The sequence below is a fragment of the Pteropus alecto genome, unplaced genomic scaffold, assembly GCF_000325575.1.
Source record: "Pteropus alecto unplaced genomic scaffold, ASM32557v1 scaffold256, whole genome shotgun sequence".
NCBI lineage: Eukaryota > Metazoa > Chordata > Mammalia > Chiroptera > Pteropodidae > Pteropus > Pteropus alecto.
In genome coordinates, this window is record NW_006437784.1 from 1,200,768 (window position 1) to 1,209,727 (window position 8,960).

Genomic DNA, 8,960 nt, shown 5'->3' on the forward strand with positions numbered 1-8,960 from the left:
CCTATTCAAAACCCAGAGTAGTTTTTTACTTCCTGGCTCCCAGAACACTCAAAGACAAGGCTGGGAGGACTTGCCATGTGGGGTTTTGCTTCAGGTGACAATCTCCAGTTCTTGGCACAGGACACATTAGTCAGAAGAAGGAAATCTTCTAGACTTTTAACAGCCAATTATTCAAAGGTTTCTGGGTCCATTTGTTTTTCAAGTTTGGAAATATTCTAATTTGGTATGTGCTATTTCATACATATCCAAAAAAGTAAATGAACAATACAACAGCCAACTGAAAGCGCTAATCCTTTCTCAATTCCCCTCCAAAGGTCCCCACTATTTTGAATTTATCTTAATTGAGTATTCCCATACATAGCTTTATGCTTCTACCACAGATGTGTTGATCCCAAAGCAACCTACGAGATTGCTTTGCATAGATTTAACCTTCACGTAAATAATATCAGGTCATTTGAACCCTCATGACTGGCTTTTCTTGCTCAAGTTACATTGTGAAAGCCATCCACATTGGCACCTATGAGTCCACTCAATCCACAGCACAGTTTTTTTATGAACATCCACTGTGGTCTCCTTGTGCCCTGTGTGCGGGATTCTCTGAAATGTGCCTAGAAGTGGGACTGTGAGGTGGAGAGGCAGGATTCAACTTTCCCACACCAGGCTCAGCTGTCTAAGAGTGTGGGCATACCAAATGACACTCCCTCCAGCTGCTTCTCCTCTCTGTAGTCTGACATCTGTATTTTTGTGAGCCTGATGGGGGCAAAGTAGTATCTCCTCAAGCTTTTCACTTGTATTTCCCAGTTCATGAGTCTTAGGAAGGTTTCCTCCAGATGAAGCTGCCTGTTTATATTTCTGAGTTCCACTTATTTACATGGAGGCAAGCATGGATGGTCACACGGATTTAAAGATACAGACAATGGACCTGAAACCTACTAACCCACGGAAGGAAGCAGCACTAACTACATCAGAGGGCACTGTGTGCAGGAAAATGCCCGATGATCGTCACCACCTCCTCCTTTACTGACACTGATGCATCCTGCAAGAATCCATACAACACTGATTCTACTAGCTCTCTCATCAGCTGATGGCAAACACTCCTAAAGCTCTCTCTTAGCTTAACCTCTCCACCTGCAGTTACAAGCGTGGTAGGGCTAGGATCAGGTAAAACAAAAGTAAACACTTCTCCCGTCCTGCCAAGGCATCCTGAATCACTCTGCTCTCAAAAGTTGATCAAGGCCAAGGCCACTGCTCAGAAATGACAGAACCGAATGTGTGTCTGACAAAGCGTACCCAGATCAAATTAATCAGGAGAAACCAGTGGCCGCCTGGAGAGAAGCGGCCATGGCCTAGGCTGCACCCTGCACTGGAAAGGGCCTCCAAGCTGCCAAACCACTCTGGTTTCCAACTTGGAGAGTGCTGTGGGCGCCCGCCAAGTCCTTTCCTCACTGTTACTCACCCACAGGGCTGCCCACCAAGTGGCTCAGTGGGTTCTTTTTAACGTTTATGGCTCTGTTTTTCTTTGTTTTCTAACTGGGTCTCAACTCTTGGGAGAAATAAAACAATCACAGGATAACTCCATTTGGAAGAAAAGCCATTTAGTTAAAAAGATATTAGGGGCTTTGTTCTCCCATGCCTGGCCAACACAATATGAACCTTGGTGTCCATCCAGCTCTTAGATTGGTGGAATGACTCAACACTCCAAGCACTGACTGAGCACCAATGCCTGGTACTAAGTGAGAGTCCCTGCCTACAGAGCTGAGGCTGCCCCGTGTGGGTGCACACCCAAGCCCTTAGGGCCCCCAGACACAATTACTGGGCCACTGCATAGGTGCACGCACTATGGAGGCCTCCATATAAAATTTGTATCGTAAAAGTCACTTCACGGGAACTGAGAATAAATGTCCTGACATGTACCTGACATGCTTGGGAGTCTCTGGGTCAGGACGCCTCAGCTCTGGAGCTGCTGCTCCCTCTGAGGAGTTGGGTAGGTCCCCACCTCTCCAAGATGCCGCCTAGCTGTGCACAGTGCATGGGGTGGACGAGAAGACCAGCTTACTAAAATACACCAGGACCAAGGTCACACTCTAAAACTCAGCTTGGAACACACTGACTCCCTAAAACTGAGCCAAGAGACCTCGCTTTAGAAAGGTTGACTAGGAAATTTCTTGAGATCCAAAAAATTATTGGTCAACTTTAAAATACATCTCGCCTCTTCAAGGAGCCTTCAGAGTGAGAAATGAAGTATTTTATGGCTGACTCACACAGGAAACCCCCTCGCCTAGAACACTGGATGTGATGCTGAGTTGGGGGAGTCACGTTTCTGCAGCCAAATGCTCCAGGGCCACCAGCCCGAAGCCAGGCAGGCAGGCCTCACTGCTCTGCTCCCACAATGGCCGTTTAGGACTACACCTCGCCCCAGGCGATGGGGCGGGGTGGGGGGGGCGGGCGGGAGCGTCTATAGGTCTTTTTCTGATTGCAAATGGAAACAACTTCTTTTCCTCAGTTTTCTGGAAGAAAAGCCTGAAGAGAAAATCAGGAGCCAGAGAGGCCACATCTGGGGATGCCAACAAAACTGGCAAGGACACACCTGTAAGCAGAGACCACTCCCAAGGACAGCACTCAGCCTCAAGCAGGAAAACTCAAATCCCAGCTTCTGGAAACTTCTAGGAAACCCGGGCAGCCTGTCTGTCCTTCAGGACAATGGAGCCAACTCTCTGCTCCCGGAGCTGTTTCTTGCCATTCTCACGGACGCCTCTCTGACAAGCTGCTGGAACCAGCACCGGTTCCCCACGCCTCATCAGAGAGGATCCCAAATGCTCCAGTTTCCCACAGTCCTGGCAGGGTTCCAGAGGACCTCTGTGGATTGTTCTGCTCAACCCGAATCCAGGTCTTTGGACTGATTTTGTAATTACAACTTACAGAACACACTTGGGCTTCAAAGGGCTAAAAAGATACTACATGAAGAATGCTGTTTAAAAACCAAGGTTCACACACACTGAGTCCATTAACATGATTCCATGGCTCTTCCAACAGAGAAAGGATCTCCTTTACCCAAAGAGCCATTTTCCCTGCATATTCTGGGGTAAACATCACAATCCCATGCCTGGTACACACATTTAAAATGAGGGCTTGGAAGGAAATACTGGTACTGGCTGTCCCATGAATGTGACCTGGCAGAAACATGCCCAGATTTCAGTGGTTCTGGAACAAAGTCCCTCACCTCTCACAGCACAGAGTGAAAACTCCACCAGGCCCACTGGGGGTCTCATCAACCCAAACCCCATCAGCCTGGGCTCCTTTCTCCAGAACAAGAGACCACAAATTTCCAAGTGGAAGATTTTCTCAGGGAAAAAAGACAAATGACTCAAAGATATCTCCACTGTGAAATGATAATGTTTCACATAAAGAATGCAGGAATCTTCTCCCACATAGCTTTCGTATTCATAAGACTTCCCATACCAAGATTATAAACTTAACCTCTTACATGTACTTCCTTAACTTCTTAGATCAACATTCCATATAAAATTTATTTTTGTGAATGGTGAGGGTAGAGCTATTTTTCCCCAAAGGAACACCCAACAGCCCCGACATCTTTGCTGTATTAAGTGGTTGCACAGACAAAGCTTAATTTCTGAATTCTTTTGTTTTCTTATTTGGTTGTTGTATTAGTTTTCTAGAACTGCCATAACAACGTAACACAGCTAGAGGTTCTTAAAAGACAGAAGTGTACACTGTCACAGTCCTGGAGGTCAGAAGCCTGAGATCAAGGTGTCAGGGCTGGTTTCTCCTGAGCCATCTCTCCTCAGCTTGCAGAGGGCAATTTTCTTCCTGTGTCCTCACACGGTCTTCCCTGTGTGTCTGTGTCCTAATCTCTTCTTAAAAGGACACCAGCTGTGTTGGCTTAGGGCCACTCTAGTAACACCATTTTATCTTAATTACTTCTTTGAAGACCCTGTCTCCAAAACACAGTCAGATTCTGAGGTACTAGGGTTTAGATCTTCAGCATATGAATTTGGTGGGGACACAATTCAGCCTGTAGCAGTTATCTCTATTCCTATGTCAACACACAATACCAATCATTAGAGTCTCAGATTATGTTTTTACATCTAATAAGATAACCTCCCCACTTTTATTGTTTATTTTCAAAATGGTCTTGATTACCTTTAGGTTTGTACTTCTACATGAATGTTAGAACCAGCTTATTGATTCTGATGAAAAAAAGACTTTTGAAATTTTTATTAAAAAGGCATTAAATTTATAAATTATTTAGTGGACTGACATTTGAACAAAACTGAGTCTCCCTTGATAGTAACAAGGTTTCTCCTTTAATTTGGGTCTTCTTTTGGTATCTGTTAGTAAGTTTATGATTTTCTTCTCAGGGATGTTGCATACTTTTTACTAGACTTATTTATAGGTGTTTTACAGTTTTTGGTTTTGTTCTAATAGGTCACTCCTAATGCATCAGGAAGCTGATAGGTAAGTTTTCTATACAGACATAACTCATTTTATTGCACTTTGCTTTATTGCACTTTGCAAATACTACATTTTTTACAAATTGAAAGTTTATGGTAACCCTGAATCGAGGAAGTCTATCAACACCATTTTCCAACAGCATCTTCTCACTTCATGTCTGTCACATTGTTAATTCTAGAAATATTTTAATTTTTTTCATTATCATTATATTTATTATGATGATCTGTGATCAGTGATCTTTCATGTTACAACTGTAACTGTTTTGGGGCAATATAAGCCACACCTACATAAGGTGGCAAACTTAATTGATAAATGTTGTATGTGTTCTAACTGCTTCATTGACCCGCTGTTCCCATCTCTCTCTCTCTCCTCGGGCCTCCTTATTTCCACAGACACAACAATATTGAAATTAGGCCAAATAATAACCCTACGATGGCCTCTAAGTGTAAAAGTGAAAGGAAGAGTCACACTGTCTTTCAATCTAAATCAAAAGCTAGAAATAATTAAGCTTAGCGAGGAAGGCATGTTAAAAGCCAGGATAGGCCAAAAGCTAGGCTTCTTACATCAAAAAGCCAAGTTGTGAATGCAAAGGAAAAGTTCTTGAAGGAAATTAAAAAGCACTACTCCAGTGAACACATGAATGATAAGAAAACATATAGTCTTGTTGCTGATATGGAAAATGTTTTAGTGGCCTGGATTAAAGATCAAACCAGCCACAACATCCTCTTAAGCTGAAGCCTAATCCAGAACAAGGCCCTCTTCAATTCTCTGAAGGGAGCTGCGGAAGAAAAGTCTGAAGCTAGCAGAGGTTGGTTCATGAGGTTTAAGGAAAGAAGCCATATCCATAATATAAAAGTACAAGGTGAAGCAGCAAGTGCTGATGTAGAAGTTATCCAGAAGGTCTAGCTGAGATAAAAAAATGAAGGTAGCTACACTAAACAACAGATTTGCAATGTAGATCAAAAAGCCTTACACTGGAAAAAGATGCCATCTATGACTTTATAGCTAGAGAGAAGCCACTGCCTGACTTCAAAGCTTCAAAGGGCAGGCTGACTTTCTTGTTAGGGGTTAATGCAGCTGGTGACTTTAAGTTGAATTTATCGTTGCAAAAATCCTAGGACCCTTAACAATTATGCTAAACTGACTCTGCCTGTGCTCTAACTGGAACAACAAAGCCTGAATGACAGCACAGCTGTTTATAACACAGTTTGCTGAATATTATAGGCACAGTGCTGAGACCTATTGGTCAGAAAAAAAAAAGATTCCTTTCAAAATATTGCTCATGACAATGCACCTGGTCACCCAAGAGCTCTGATGGAGATGTACAACAAAATTGATGTTGTTTTCATGCCTGCTAACACAACATCCATTCTGCAGTCCATGGATCAAGGAGTAATTTTGACTTTCAAGTCTTATTATTTAAGAAATACATTTCATAAGGCTATAGTTGCCATAGATAGTGATTCCTCTGATGAATCTGAGCAGAGTAAATTGATAATCTTCTAGAAATGATTCACCATTCTAAATGTTATTAAGAATATTTGTGATTCATGGGAAGAGGTCGAAATATCAGCATCGACAGAAGTTTGGAAGAACTTGATTCTAACCCTCACAGATGACTTCAAAGGGTTCAAGACTTCAGTAGAGTCACACTACATGATAGTAAACTATACTACAAAGCTACAGTAATCAAAACAGCATGGATACATTGATCAATGGAACAGAACAGAGAGCCCAGAAATAAATCCACGCCTATATGCTCACTTAATATATGACAAAGGAGTAAATGGTGTTAGGAGAATTGCACAGATACATGCCAAAAAAAAAAATGAAAGAAACTGGACCACTTTCTTATATCGTATACAAGAATAGACTCAAAATAGATTAAAGATTTAAATGTTAAAACAAGAAACCATAAAACTTCTAGAAGAAAACATAGGTAGTAATCTCTCTGATATTGCTACTCGTAATTTATTTTCAAATATATCTCCTCAGGCAAGGGAAACAAAAGAAAAAATAAACAAATGGGACTACATCGAACTAAAAAGTTTTTGCACAGCAAAGGAAACCACCAGCAAAACAAAAAGACAACCAACTGAATGAGAGAAGATATTCACTTATAATACATCTGATAAAAGATTAATATCCAAAATATATAAAGAACACACACAACTCAATAACAACAACAAAAAACAAACAATCCTATTAAAAATGAGAAGATCTGAACAGATACTTCTCCAAAGAGGAAATACAGATGGCCAATAGATATGTGAAAATATGCTCAAGGTCACTAATCATCAGAGAAATGCAAATTAAAACCACAATGAGATATCACTTCAAACCTGTCAGAATGGCTATCATCAATAAATCAAAGAACAAGTGTTGGCGAGGATGTGGAGAAAAAGGAATCTTCGTATACTGTTTGTGAGATTGCAAATTAGTACAGCCACTATAGAAGACAGTCTGGAGGTTTCTCAAAAAATTAAAAATGAATATACCTTTTGACCCAGTAACTGTACTTCTGGTATTTTTCCAAAGAAAACCAGAACAATAATTCGTAAAAATCTATGCACTCCAATTTTCATGGCTGCACAATTTACAATAGCCAAGATATGGAAGCAACCTAAATGCCCATCAAAAGACAGCTGGATAAAGAAGTTATGGTTCATATACACAACGGAATATTACTCAACCATGAAAAAAAGTGAAATCCTACCATTTGCAATGATATGGATGGACCTAGAGGTTATCATGCTGAGTAAAATAAGTCAGAGAAAGATAAATTCCATGTGATTTCACTTATATGTGGAATCTAAGCAACAAAAAGAACAAACGAATCAAAAACAGACTCACAAATAAAGAGGACAATCTAGTGATGGCCAGAGGGGATGGGATTTGGGGAGCAGGGATGGGGAGCACGGCATAGGGAATGCAGTTAGTATTAATGTAATGGCTAGGTACAGAACCAGAGGAGAGAAAGAGTAATCAGGGGGACTGTTTTATAAACCATAGAAATGTCTAACCAATGTATTACATACTTGAAACTAATAATAAAATTAATAAAAAAAGAATTCAGTGGAGGAAATAACTACAGACATAGTGGAAATAGAAAGAGAACTAGAACTAGAAGTGGAGCCTAAGGATATGACTGAATTGCCGCAATCTCATGATAAAACTTCAACGGATGATGAGTTGCTTCTTATGCATGAGCAAAGAAAGTCGTTTCTTGAGATAGAATCTAGTCCTGGTGAATATGCTGTGAAGAATGTTGAAATGACAACAAAGGATTTAGAATATTACATAGTCTACAGCCATGCTACCCTGAACAAGCCTGATCCCGTCTGATCTCAGAAGCTAAGCAGGGTCGGGCCTAGTTAGTACTTGGATGGAAGACCACCTAGGAAGAGCAGGTGCTGTCAGATAAAAAATAACAATAATAAGGGATTGTAAGCTGACGAGGTCCTTGCAATCTGTGAGGTCAACCAAGGGTTGCCTCTCCTAAAATTTTTTTAAAAAAATAGAATATTACATAAACTTAATTAATATAGCAGCGGCAGTGTTTAAGAGAACTGACTCCAATTTTGAAAGCTCTACTGTGAGTGAAATGCTATCAAACAGCATCTCATGCTGCAGAGAAATCATTCCTAAAAGGAAGAGTCAATCAATGTGCCAAACTTCACTGTTCTTTTCTTTTAAGAAATGTCCACAGTCACCCCAACCTTCAGTAACCACCGCCCTGACCAGTCAGCAGCCAATGACATCAAGGCAAGACCCTCTACCAGCAAAAAGCTTATGACTCACTGAAGGCTCGGATAGTTAGCATTTTTTCGCAACAAAGTATTTTTTAATTAAAAAAATATATACATTTTTTAAGCATAATACTATTGCATACTTAGTAAACTATAGTATACTGTAAACATAACTTTTAAATGCAATAGGAAACCAAAAAATTCATGTGACTCACTTTATTGAGATATTCTCTTTATTGTGGTGTTCTGGAACTGAACTCACAGTTCTTGAGGTATGCCTGTATTAACTCATATCCAGTCACCTTGCTAAACATTCTCCTTAGTCTTAATACTATCAGTTGATTCTCTTAAATTTTCCAGAGCAACATATATATAACCTACACATAATGACAGCTTTCTCTTCTCTTTTCTAATTATTGTGAGTAGGACTTCCAGAACAGCACTGCCCAGTAACAATGACTGCAGACATCTGTGTCTTTTCTCTGACTTTCAAATATTTTACTTGAAATGTAATACTTGCTGTAGGTTACCAAAAGATTCCTTTTATTGAGTTAGTTAAGGCTATTTTTACTAATTTTTCATCAATAAAGAAATCTGAAATGTAGCACAAGCACATATGCACAGTATCTACTGGGATTATTTTTCCCTCTAACCTGTTAATGCGGATTATTTTTTAAATGCTTAATCATCTTAGAATTCCTAGGAAAACCACTTGTTATTATTACTCATTTAACATAT

The 8,960-nt window shown here is 40.3% G+C and overlaps 1 pseudogene; it reads left to right on the forward strand.

Moving 5' to 3' along the window:
* The first annotated feature begins 7,777 nt into the window (after positions 1–7,777).
* On the forward strand, positions 7,778–7,895 carry LOC112482144 (annotated as a pseudogene).
* Positions 7,896–8,960: the final 1,065 nt, after the last annotated feature.